General features: G+C 45.1%; 1 protein-coding gene across 2 annotated transcripts in view; it reads right to left on the reverse strand.

Annotated features, from left to right (window-relative positions):
• LOC135378081 (E3 ubiquitin-protein ligase AMFR-like) overlaps positions 1-14219 on the reverse strand; it is a 97011-nt gene that overhangs the window by 69649 nt on the left and 13143 nt on the right. The gene's annotated exons all lie outside the window — the stretch shown is intronic.

Here is a 14219-nt window from a genome sequence, read left to right on the forward strand (position 1 = left end):
GACGCTCACTGGCTTTTTTTTACGACAGTCTTCGTTTTTCCCGTGTGTTGGACGCGTTGTGTTTCGTTCCATTGTGTGTACTGTCTCCACTTCGTTACCTTCCATGACGTTAGGTGGCACAAGCGAACGTCGCACAAGGAAAACCTTTCATCTGCACAGGCTGCGTCAGCGCCGCCGCCAACAAACGACACCGTTGACAAGAGTCTGTCCGTGCTTCGATGCCTTCATCAAGTCGCTCGATATTATACGCATTAGTAGAAACCAGGATTGTACAAGTTACTAAAAACAGTATTTAGGTTAAGTTACTGAGTACCAGGCAAAAAGTAACTTTGTAGAGTACTAAATACTCAATCTTAAAACGTATTTGAGTTGTCTACTAAATACTTATAAAAGTAACTCGTCACTTTCAAGATACATCATAAAGTTACAGTTTGCGAAACGTACTGCTAAACAAATACGAACAAAGTGTAGATAAAAAAACGGATACTCCTTCATATACTCTTGTTTTCCCGCGATATCTTCTTGGTGCATGCTCTCCTCTGGACATCACGCAAGATAATGTCACTCGCGCGGATGCCCCAGAGGAGGAGGAGACGAAGGGAGAGCCACACAAAGGAATGTAAGCGAGAAAGCCGCCACCTAGATTTTTATGAACTGGCCATTTCAATTATAAAAATTTATATGCGTCCTCGGTCGCTATGACTCTATGAGGCACCGGTCCCCTCCCCTGGCTTCTACAGACCCCGAGCACTCATCAACATTTCAGGCCAACACATTTTTCCTTGTATCACGAAACCTAGGGCGCCGTAGAAGCGGGGGGAAAGGGGGGGGGGGGGCGCCACGGAATATCATAGATGAAATGCATGCACATGTAAGTGGCATAGCGCCCAACCAAAACAGCCAGTTAAATCTTGACAAAGACAAAATGGCTAGGAAGCAAGCGAGCTGGTGAAGATGATGCATGATTTAAAACCCTGAGACTAGGGAACACGAATGAGGGACAGACACAAACACGAAGTCTCAAACACAGCTCTTCTCGACCTTTCTCTTCCCCCCCCCCCCAAACAAAAAAGAAAAGAAAAGAAGGAAACTGAGTATCTTAGGAGTAACTTAAGAAACGAGTAAAGTTTCTGCCAAAATGCATTTCAGAGAAGATATTATATGCTGATTTTTAAAAGTATCTATAAGGTACCAAGCTATACTCCCAAAGTATCTAAGTAGTAGTCTAAGACATAGTAGTGGAGTAGCTAAGCAATCAGAATTCCGCGATGAGTGCAGATTATCGCGGACAGCATATCTGCATTTGGTATAAACGATTGTTCTTTTTAATTTTTTTATTTTTTTAGAAATCATTAGTTTTCCTTTTAGTCGGAAGTGCGTTCCATGAGACAGCTGACACTTGTCTGTACAGAGTGAAAGCAGCAGGAAATATGTCTCGTACGGCATTACAGTGCATATACTATTGCAAGCGGCAAACCCTGCAAAATACATTACACAAGGGCCGGGAAGCACAAAACTACGTCACCGTCATCTAGACACCGCTGCCATCGCTTTGGCAACTCTTTGATGCCTTTGGCGTAGAAAGAAGTGGGCTGCTGTCGTATTCACTGCAGCACACCTTTCTCGAGGGCTTCATCTGTGTGGAACGACTTTCCTCTAAGGTGCTCATTAAGGGGCCCAAACAAATGGTAATCGCTTGGGGCTAAATCTGAGCTGTATGGGGCATGAGGCAAAAGCTCCCAGCGCATTTCGGCCAGGGTTGCTCCCATCAAATCCGCTGTGTGAGACCGGGCATTGTCATGAAGTTGAACGACCCATTCGGACACCACCCCAGGCCTTTCCTTGCGAATTGGGTTTCACACGGCGCCCTTTATCAACGCGTAGTACTGGGCATTAATCGTGTCCAAGAAGTCCACATGGATGACACACCGCATGTCCCAGAAGACATTTCCTATGGACTTCCCAGCCGACGGCTGCATCTTGCTTTTCTTTGGGGAAGCCTTATGTCGCTATTCCATGCTGCTTCTTTAGTTGCCGCTCCGCTGCATGCTCCGGAGTTGCCACTCCGGAGTCGGAATGATTCCGGAATCATTCCAGATTTATCACAGCCTGGAATGGAATTGGAATGGAATAGAAATGGAACTGGGCTTTCTTTTTTTTTTTTTTTTTTTTTGCTGAAATGGAATGGTTTGGGTGCTCCGGTGGTAGTTTTGATTTCAACCGAATTCTGCCCTCGCGCAGTTTTCACACACCCTCCGCACCTGCACAGGGTCAAGAGCACACGATATCCCTGATCAGCAAGATTGCTCACATGTCAGAATTTTGAACAATTTTTTTTTATCATCGCAATCAGAAGTGCATCGATGTTGTTGTGATGTTAGGAACCTCTCCGCACCTTGTCTTTGTGCTTTTTCCGTGCTGGGTAATGCGAACCTCGTCTAACACTGCTAGGCTAGCCAGTACAGTTACCAGTCCTGTTTCTTTTTTTATTGATGGAATTAAAGGAATGGAATGGGGTTGCCGAGCCATTCCAGAGATGGAATTGACTGCACCTTTCCATTCCGAGGAACTGAAGGGAATGGAATTACCACAAATCTCCATTCCTCGGAATGGAATTGAAATGGAATGGGTGACCCCGTTCCGCAACCCTGGTCGCCATTCCATGCTGCTTCCTTTTGTCTCTGGGTGAAATGATGCATCCAGGTTTCATTACATGTGATGAACTGCAAAAAATTGTCCCCCTCGGATTGAAACCAGTTCAGCAGCTGCTCAGAGACTGCCATGCGCGCTCCCTTTTAGTCACAAGTGCGCTAGGTGGCGGGGGACCCAACTCGCGCAGACTTTGAGACATAAGAGCTCGTGAATGATTGTCTCCACACTGCCGGCATTAATATTACGCTGGGCTGCAATGTCCCGAACCGTTACTAGCCGCGGTTCTCGATGATGGCTTGCTCAACGCCTGCGATGCTCACTGGTGTCATTGCAGTCGGACGAACGTGTCGCTGTGGTTCATTCGTCACCATATCCCACCCTTCGCCAAACTGCCTGCACCACTCGTACACTCTTCCCCTTGACATCGTTTGTTCCCCATACTGTACCTGTATTTTTTTTTTCAAAATCTCAGCTGGTTTGGCGTTCTCGTTCACAAGGAACTTGATTACGCATCGCTGTTCCACAGCTACAGACATACTGCTCGCTCCCAGTGTTGGGGGTAACTCGTTACTGTAACTAAGCTACGGTAACTTTTTTTCGGTAACTGTTAACTTAACTCTAATCATCATCATCAGCTTTTCAACTCCAGTAACTTCAAACAACAGGTGCCGCTTGCCCGTCGTATGAATGTGTGTGTGTGTGTGTGTGAGAGAGAGAAAACATGTAAGAGTGAAAGTGAAGTGAGTGAGCGAGTGGATGTCGTTTGTTCCTTCAAATGACGCACCCTTGGAAGTCGTTGGGGAGGTGTGTTAGCTTAGCTCAATTGGCAGAGCCCTGGTCCGGCAATCCAGATGATGTGAGTTCGAGTCCTACACCTGGCTAACCTTTTCAGTGAATTCCCTTCTTTCATTCAACTGGTTCCTTTTTTAGCTAACTTTTTCAAAGTGACTTGGGGTAAGTTAAAAGTTCCTTCTGTTCGATTCCGGTCTACAAACAACGCAAGCTGCGCCCTCCCTCTCTAATGAGACTAATTGTCCGGTTCTACGAAATGTGCGTAGAGGACAATCAACTCATGGAACCAAAACTTTCAATCCCTGCTTTGTGCGCCGTTGAAGAACCTTAATGACAAATCAAACTCATCAAATGCCTCCCTATAGAAGTACATAAGAAGCACGCTTCTTTCGTCATATCAAATATTGATATAGTTTTCATTTTTCAAAACTATTATAAAACGTCTTGCACCGTCCATTGTGAGATCAAGAACTGAATTAATTATAGAAAGGTCAAGAAATAAAAAGTGTGTAGTACGTAACAAGCAACTTGAGAGTAACCCGCTACTTTTCCAAAGTACCTTAGAAGCTTCAAGTTCATTTTCATTACCTGTAACCTCATTAGTCAATTTTTTGCGCAGTAACGTAAGTGGTATCGGGTGCCGACATGATAGCTGCCGCTGCTGCACGTGCCGCTGACCCGAGAAGGACTGCACTTGGCCCCCCGAAAGTTTTATTCAATTACATTTATTCACTGATTTTTCTGAAGCAAAAGTCTCGGGCAACCTTGAATGACCCATGTGGAATCTTTATGCGAACCCAGTCTAGAGTGACCCAAAGCAAATGAACGCGAAAATGGGTTCAGGGAATGACCCTACTTCGTGGCGTTGAAATTGCTCGTTTATAAGAGCATAGTTTTCAAGATTTTTCCAGGAGTCAGATTTTGTCAGTTCGAGGCTACGCCATGCGCCCTTACAGATGAAAAGGAGATCGCCGCTCTCAGCTTCCCAAAAGGACCGCTTCGTAAAAGGAGATTCTCCTTTCCCGTGTGTCACATCTTAGGTGTCCCTTTGTGTAAAGGAGTTCAAACGTGCCCGTGTGTCAGGGGTATTAGCTCAGGTATGGCAATATTTTCTACACGTCAGTTTCCTAGCGTCGTTCAAGTACACAGTCCTGTTTCCCAACCAGGAATTCCACAAATTTTGACATCTCATACACAGCCTTAGACTAACTCCCAACGTGTTAAAGGAGCAAAGAAGTGACCTTTAGCATCGCTCGAAATCCTGCCTCGTCTATCAAACTGTCCACCAGGAGTCAAAATGCAAAATATTTTCGCTCTGTGGCGCGTTACAGCTGTGCAATCGCATTTACAAAAATCAGTCGGAGAAAGCAGCCGCGGACGGCCGACACGATGCTCTCGTGACGTGGTGGAGGCTTCGTGCCTTGTTTCATTGTTTTTTTCTTTTACATGCTTGAGCTGTGCCGCTGTACGTCACTGGTTACGTGAGGGGAGTAGCATACGTCACGACGTCCTGTCGTTCTGCGATGCGCTCTTTTCACGAGGAGAAGGATTTTTCAGGGGTGTGGGGAACAGAGCCCTCGCGCTCGCTCAGTAGGTCACCTGCGGTTCATCGTTCTTCCGCAGGAACTGATTTTATTCGTTGGAGAACACTCTGCACCGAAAAACGAAAAAAAAGTGGGGGTCATCTCAGTTTATAAAACGGTATAACTGTCCCAGGATAGTACAAGTGCTAAAACAAGGGTTTTGAGGGTTACATTATTATTCGTCTTTTTTTTTTCCTCAGAAGGTCATTGTAAAGTAACTTAGTTACTTTAACGTGGTAACTGCAGTTGTAACTGGTTACATTTCAAAAACAGTAGCTGTAACTCAGTTACTATTTTCTCAGACTAAGCAACTGCAATCTTGTTACTTTTCTGGAGTAACTTACCCATGACTGGTTTCTGACCACTGAGCTGTTCCCTCTACATATCATGACAGTCTGTCCTTCTGATTTTCGAAACTGTCACTCTCAGCGCTGCAACGGATTGGTCATAAATTAACTAATAGGAAATTAATGGAAATGAAGTTAGACGGAAATGCCAATGCTGTGTTCAACACGACATTTTTTTGTCCGACTTATGTGGTTGTAGTAGACAATCACATCTGTGGTGGTGGCTTTAGGTGCGCAGGAAAGTAATGTTCTGAGTATAGACTGCAATTTGTTGGCTATGCTTTGCTGTGTGTTGTCTTCTAGACAACGATAAGGTATATTATGTGCTCGTTGCCTGATGTATCTTAGCCGCGTCAAACCAAATATCGTTTCTGTAGTTCATGTGTTCCAGTCGCAGCAGTGGGAAACATATGTTGCTCCGAAGATAAACGACAGTGATACACCCGTAAAACCTCAAGTGGTGCATGTTCATGTGTATATTTCAAACAGACGTATTTTCTGCTTTGATAAACATCACTTGGGTATCAGCAATTACCAGATCGAGATACAGGGTGTCTAACGAAACTCGAACAAGCTCAAAAATACTGGTAGGGGAACGTGAGGCACAGTGAGGCAGGGGGCAGAGCGTCACTGCCGATATCTGCCTCATTCGGGAACCTTAGAAATGCGAAACTGTAACTGTGTCCGTCAAACAGTGCGACATCGTCATCAGTTCAAGTAAATCGGTAAGCATCGGCAATTGGTACGCAATTCGTATTGGCAGACGTATTTCGATGAGGAAAAAATATTTTGATGACATTTCTTCGTGGTATACAACAATAGTGACTTGAATCCTACGCGTTATGACTGTAGTAGATGAAATCGGAATCACTCAGAATTAGAATCAAAAGATTACATGTTGTTTGCTCGCGTTCAGCCACGTGATGATACGCGCATCTCAACGGACGTTATTCACAATGGCCTATGCGCATGCGCATGATCTTGAGGCGACGGAGAGGGTTATCTCCGTCTTCACTAGATGCCGCAGTATGGAGACGACAAAAGTGGGGTGACCACTGGGGAGACCGCACGAACGGCGCGAGCTCGTCGGTCCCATTCCGGATCGGTTTTGGTCTTTCGTGCTGTACCCACGTGGATATTGTTTTGACGCGCGCCGAGCGTGGTTCGCTGGAGAGCCGCTAGGATACGACGTGTATGTTAAAACGGTAGTGATAGCTAGGGCACGGTGTTACGGGAGCACATGGGGCACACTGAAACAGTGTACTCCGGGGTGGTGAATAGTGCGCCTTCTACATAAAGTCGCGTTTCTGACAGGAGAGAATGCCGCGGGGGAATACGAGGTTAGTTTTCTGAGGCACAGCAAGAAAGGACCGAATTCGTTTGTCGATCCCAACGTTCCTTATAGGACACTGCTAAATGGGAGCGATAGTGTTGACATCTTGCCTACCCCACGGTACGCTCCCGCCAGCAGACGCCTCGAGCCCTGCTACAAGTTCGAAGTTAACTTTGCATCAATTAATTTGTTGTATGCTCTTGGTATCATACTCCCCCCAATGGTCGTAACACTCTGTCTGAGCCTGGGCACACAGTTACGAGAGTTAGCTGTCTATATTTTCGCAATTTGTCGGAGTATATTTTCAAAAATAACGTTAATTTCGTATGACCAGTATAAAACAAGATTTGTTCTAGCCAGTGGAGTTAAAAATGCCAAGTTTTCTTTACTGTGCAAAAATACAAAAAAAATCGATGTTTTTCGTCTCACTATGCCTCACGTTCCCCTACATCCTACGTGAATGTATTTATGTATCACCCCAAAATAATTAATTCTGAACTTTTTTATGTTACGTAAATTGGAAGTTGTAGGGCGGAATAGAAAGAGTTCCGGGTTCAACGGTTTACAATCAAGCACCTCTACGGTTCTTTACTTTTTTTTTTTTAGAAAACCCGCGAAATTTGAAAAAGACTATGTGACTACCTCAGTGGACTACCGCTTGTAGCGCTCTCAAGCGGACTATGGACGAAGTCTACTCCTATAGCGGGGATCGGTTGCCCCAAGGAAGTGGAACTCTAGTGGAAAGAAGGAGAGGGGAGAGGGCTGTACGCTCATTCAAAGCACGCTTGAGAGTGCGCCATCGTGGGATTTTTTTCATGGGTACCGTGGCTTTACTTTCACTTGTCGCCAGGACGCTAGCTTAATATATTTCATACCAGGTGTTCATGATAATTCATGGTGCCCTGTTTGCAACAGTCCTCGGATTTCATTTGCTGTTGCTATTTTAGTACAATCAGTGGTTTATCGAGAATCGCAAGCACAGGGGGGGGGGGGGGGGTATTAAAGTTACGTCATAATAGCTTTGTGCAGTTCTGTGCACTATAAAACTTGTCTCTACAGCTCCCTCAAGATGTTTCGTACACCAAAGTATGTCTGCATGCATATAATCTCCCCGAAAACAAAAAAAAAACATACGAATTTCCATATAGTTATTGATAAACCCCGCCCGTTGAATACTCACACGCGAGATCACAACAATAATAATTGATTTCTAATATATTCAACAATTTTTGTGCACAACAGTTTTGTCCGCACAAACAAAGTTTGTGCGGACCAATGTAACATGGCCCACCCCACGAGGAATGACGCGACGCAAATCATCCTTCTTACCGAACTCATGTCACACTTTTGGATTGTCACGAATGTATGCAGTATAGTTGTACACTGTAGATCTAATGAGTTAGGTACTGAATAACTAGATTATAACGTAAGTCCAGGAACAAGTGGAAGCGAGAGTAGGCACACATGCCTTCGTTTACACTATGTCTGCCAATTAAAGAGCTGTCTCTAATAATTTACTACAAACTATCCCTACTCCCACAACATACATAGCCGTGAATCACGGCACGTAACTTCACTGTGTCAGCAGCTTTTTTGTTTTTTTATCCGCTACAGTCGAACTGGTAGTCCAAACGCTAAACTCCCCCCCCCCCCCCCCACACACACACAAAATTCACTCATTAAGTCGAATTGTTTGTTTACGGCTTATATCTCTCTGATTTTTTCCTGCTGCAATTTGCAACGACTGCACCGACGCAAACAGCTGTGCAGCCTCAAAATAAATTATTGGCGATGCCACAGAAATAGAGCGAGCCAGATAACATGCCGAGAATATCCCGTCGTTCCACGCTTTCGCTCGCACAAGGGAGACGAGTCGGTCAACGAGCCAGCCAGTCTGCCTAGCTACACAGTGGACAAGTAACAGTCTCAACGAGAACATTAAAACCGCGCTTAAAAAAACAACATCATCATGGCGGCAAGTAGCGTGCATTTGCGGAGGTTCGCTTAAACGGATTTAGAACAAACTCAACATAGAAGCCTCACGAATGCCCGAGCAACGATATAAGAAGGTCATTGTTGCTTTTGCCTCTATACCGGCAACTGCTGTCCTTTCACGTGTCCACTGCTTCCTCTCGGTACAAGTGATGAAGCACTTACAGTGAACGGTGCCGGAAACAGCGAACTGCGCAACAGACTCGTCTAGTCGTTGCTCATAGGCAATATTTTAGAGAGAGAGAGAAAAAAAACATCATTCAGCGCCTCGTACCGAAAAACCTACGTTGTCAAGAATATCGATCAGTTGTACACGTTCATTTCGTATGGGCAACGGAGATGTGGGTTGCCAGGAAGACGACGACTGGACCTGGCTCGTACCTGCGTTGAATCGAGAAATGATTTTTACCTGGCCCAAGAAACGATCGCGTTTCGATTGCTACCAACGTAGGCAGTGCACTGATGTCTTTATACAGGGAGTTTATTTTTATTCGTTACAGAATTTTTATTAAATAAAACTAGCAGAGCAAAACAGATGCCTTTTTTGCAGTTGAGTTCTACGGCCAGACTGACATCCCCTCGATAAGGTATGCAACTACAAGGTGACTAATTACCTAAAATTCATCAATTAACTCTTTAATTAGGGGATTTCGGGCAAAAGCAGGAGATCAGAATGATAGACCATCCTAGTTGAAAGCCATTCCACGTTTAAAAAATCCTGAACAGGCACCTGCGTTGATATATCCATCCCCGAATTTTGCTATGCAAATGAGCCGAAACTGAAAAACTGCGCCTGAGAAGCGCATCACCTTCGCCGACGGAGGCTTATCTGGGCGGGAAAGCGGTTTATCTCGCCCGCAGGTCGGCACCTACTCCAATCATCTCCATCGCTCCAAATCACGTGGCCCTCTGACGTAAATGAGGATTATGCCCCCTGTGTTCCAGGTCGCCGCGGTTTCGGTTTCGGCTCATTTGCATATCAAAATTCGGGGGTAGATATCTTCACGCACGTGCGTGATTGTTTTAAACGTGGAATGGCTTTCAACTAGGATGGTCTCTCATTCTGATCACCCGCTTTTGCCCGAAATCCTAAAGAGTTCATTAATGAATTTTAGGTAATTAGTCACCTTGTAGTTGCATACTTTCTTCGAGGGGATGTCAGCCTGGCCGTAGAACTCAACTGGAAAAACGGCATCTATTTTTCACTGCTAGTTTTTTAATAAAAATTCTGTAACGAATAAAAATACTCCATGTCGCGAGACATTCTATACCCATGCGCGACGCCACAGTTTCCGGGCTGTAATTTTGCTGCGGGTTCTTGCCATCCCACTAAGTTGCTGGCGTTTTCGGCCGGGTTCGATCCCGCAACCTTGTGATCACTTCATCAAAGTGACACCAGTGAGTGGCACGCAGAGGCAACGCCACCTAGATAAACAAAGCTGACGTGGCGCCAATCACGGCTGTGCTTGACGACCGTAGCGATGGAAACAAGCCGCCATCATCTGCATAGGCAGCCACCTGTAGTCATAGAAAGCCCGTGATTGAAATCGTCTGCGGCGCTTGACCGAAGCAGACGATATCGCGACTTAAGATGTCTACGCGGCGACCGAATTTTTAGCCAGCTCAACAGTACGTCCGCCAATCACATTGACCACCCGTTGAACGTGCCAGGGAGGGAAAAAAAAATTACGCTGCTGTTCTCAGTGCGATATCATACGCTGCACGGAAAGAACAATAATCTGCCATTATAAATCGTGCCGTCTCAAGGATACTCCGCTGGCAAAAAAGCAAAACAAACAAAAGTAAAGCATCCTAGTCACCATAACAGACACGATTTCAAGACGTAGATGTGGCGGCGTATCTTTCCCGAAACTGGGCGTAAGAGGAAAATAAATTAGCATCTTAATTAGAAAACTCGAGGACAAGAGCAAACAACACCTTCAGCAGCCAACCCAGCCGGATCAACCGAAGCGCGGGAGGTCGCGTACGATGCCCAACGTGCGCCGACAGACCGGCCCGGAGGACCGGCCGGCCTTGTACAGCCACCTGTAGCAAAAATAACGCACTAGACGGGCAGGCGCAGCGACGTATGTGTCTACGTGCCGCTAGAGATCGAAACTGAGTCGCCGTTGCGTGATCGCACTCGGAATGCGAAATGTCTTTAATCCTGCATGTTTATGTGCAACCTTCATGAAACGTGCAACGACGGCTTTTGTACAGTTTTTCTTTTCTTTTTCCTTTTTTTTTTTTTTTTTTGCAGCACATTTCGCACGCATGCAAACTCTTACATATCTAACAGCTGTTCTATAATTGGTGGAAAATTTCGGCGGCCGGCTAATACGACTGTTTGGTAACGTGTACACGTGTGGGCTAGTTATGCAAACCCAATTTTCTATCGAGGGGCTCATGGAAAGATACACTAGCCTTATTTACCCTAGGCTATATTTAAACACTTCCATAATTCATCTATTACCCTAATTACCAGGATCCACACACACACACAAAAGCTCTGACTTGCACAAGACGACTGCCAACTGTTTTGTTTGCGCTTTACCATGAAGAACGAACCAGTATCAACTAGGCAGTTACTTCATTCATTCATTCATTTATTCATACTACTGGCTTACAAGTAAGCCTAAGTAGGGTGGGATACATAACACTTATGGTAGTACAAGGTAAAGTAATAACAGAAGACATTCATTCAGAACTGTCGCTATCAGTTCACAAAAATTCTCAACCGTAGGACTATTCATTATCGCCTGTGGTAGCTCATTCCATTCCAGGACAGTCCGCGGGGAGAAGGAAAATTTAAAACAATCATTTTTCGCACTGAAGGGTTTCAAACGTAAACTGCGTGACTGCCTAGTTTCTCGGCCAGAGAAAAGGCTGCAGGTAAAGTGCGCTGTCGATTTTAAACTTGTGAATCATTTGGTAAAGGAACCTGGGCCGCTGCATTTTCCTGCGGGAACTAAGCAACTCAAGCCCTGCCCTATCGTAAAGCTTAGAGACTGAATCCAGCTTTCTGTATTTGTTAAAAATGAAGCGCAAGGCTTTCCTTCGCACTCCTTCTAATTTATCAATATTTGATGCGGTAAAAGGGTCCCAAATAATGCTCGCATAATCCAGAGCAGATAGTACATATGTCTTGTATGCCTTCAATTTTGTGGCGGTGGACGCTCGATGAAGATGACGACGCAAATAGTATAATTTACCCATTGACTTTCTCACGATAGTATCAATATGCTGATTCTATCTCAAATCATTGCACAACCTCACTCCGAGATATCTACAGGAGTCAACACATGATAGAACTCATCCATCTATACAATAATGAAAGGACAGTGGTACTCTTTTCCTCGTGACATGCATGCATGTACATTTTTGAAAATTGAGTCATTTGCCATGTTAAGCACCAATCATTAATCCTACGAAGACATTCACTTAGCTGAATCTGAAACAGAATTTACCTCGGTGAAAATTATGCAATCGTCAGCAAAAAGGCGTATTTTTACGGGAATTTTTACGGTTACTTGTTGTGATGACCGCCAACAATAGCACCATTTCTAAGGGTCATATACGAGGGTGGTTCCATAAGTTTCCGGCCCGACCAACTTTTAATAGTCATAGAGACGAAACAAGTGAATCGCTTTTCGACATAGTCACCCTTAACTTCGATGCACTTTTGATACCTTTCAACCAGCATTCTTATACCCTTGAAAAAATAGCCCGAAGTTTTGTCCGCAAAATGCTAAAAAACTGCCTCTTGCACCTCACTATCGTTTTGAAATCTCCGTCCTCTGAGATCCCTCTTCAAGTTTGAGAACAGGAAGTAGTCACTCGGTGCCAAGTCTGGACTGTAGGGTGGGTGGTGGATTTCTTCGAAACCGCACTCCTTCAGTGCAGCCTTGGCAACAGAAGCCGTGGACAGGGGCATTTTCCTGGAGCAACCGGACACCTCGACTCAACCTGCCGCGCCTCTTTTCCTTTATGGCGTCTCGCAGTCGGTGCAGGAGTGAAGCATAATAAGTCGCATTCACTGTGGTGTTCCTCTCTTTGAAGTCTATGAGAAGGATCCCGTGACAATCCCAAAATATTGTTGCCATGATCTTCTTTGTGGATTGTGTGACCTTGGCTTTTCTTGGGGGTGCTTCTCCTGGTTTACACCCTTCCATCGACTCCTTTTTCGAAAGGGGATCATAGTAGAGTACCATAGTCCCATCCCATGTGACAATTGACTTCAATATTTCTTCTTCGTTCTCTTGACAGAGCTCCAAAAACTATTTGGCACAGACGACGCGCTGTTGCTTTTGAACTGACGAGAGAAGTCGTGGCACCCATCTCGCACTGACCTTTTTCATGTGAAGGCCCTCGCCGATGATGCGAAAAACGATTGTTTTGGAAAGCCCCAGCCTTTCTGAGATTTCCTTCGCCTTCAGAAGCCTGTCGCTCAGCACTTCCTCCTCGACAAGAGACAAATTTTCTTGTGTCACCACTTCCACTGGACGACCATCGCGTGGATCATCTTCAATGGACTCTCGCCCCAGTCGAAACTGCTTAGCCCAGTCTTTTACCGTTGTGTACGACGGAGAGGCTTCCCTGTACACGTTGTCCAGTCGCGCTTTAATTTCTTTAGGCGAAAGTCCCTCTTTGTTCAAGAATTTTATCACAGCGCGGTACTCGATTTTTTCCATTTTAACTGAAGAGTGCACCCTGGCTGTTTGAAATGCCGCTCTTCAACCGACAAAAGCATGGAGAGGGTTGAGGGTGGTGCTCCGGCCCTCCAAAGAGGGCGCCACGTGTCCTTAATCGCATTTTCAAATTCTCGCGCATTTTCTACCACAGGCCGGAACCACCCTCGTAAGTACCTCGGCGTATTTCTTTCCGACGGTCTAACATGGAACAAGCACATTGAATACATCATATGTAATTTCAATCGCTCTTTGGGCCATATAAGGTGTAACCCTAAGATTAGCACCTCAACACCTCAAAAAGGTAGTATACGACTCATTAGTTCGTCGAAGGCTAGAATAGGCGTCTGCGCTTTGGAATCGCCACCAGCTTTATCTCTCAAGAGGTGTTGAGCGTGTCCAGAACAGAGCAGCGGGGGTTCATCAATATAGTGATTACTCACGTTTCTCCTTCAAACTTCCTGAGCTCAACAAACGCCGCTTAATCGCCAGATTATCACTCCTTCATTGGTTCGTCTACACTTTTTCTTCAGAGTTCGTCGCTCTACCATAATTTTCCCTAGACTGTCGCACTGAGAAATTCTCTAAATCATTTTTTTGCAAGGCAGTCTCTAACTTTCGGAACGACCTTCTCTCACACATAGTCGAAATCACGGATCACAATACTTTCATCAGACACATATATGACACCATATAGAACTGTCATTCATACTTATGTATCCAGTACTACACTTTGGTGATTTGTGGATTTGTTCTCTGTAGTTGCTCTTTCTCTCTTATTATTAGCTGATTCAAATGCTTCGCTTATGCCTACCACTCCCCCTTGTAATGT

This window comes from Ornithodoros turicata, chromosome 1 (assembly GCF_037126465.1).
Source record: "Ornithodoros turicata isolate Travis chromosome 1, ASM3712646v1, whole genome shotgun sequence".
Lineage (NCBI taxonomy): Eukaryota > Metazoa > Arthropoda > Arachnida > Ixodida > Argasidae > Ornithodoros > Ornithodoros turicata.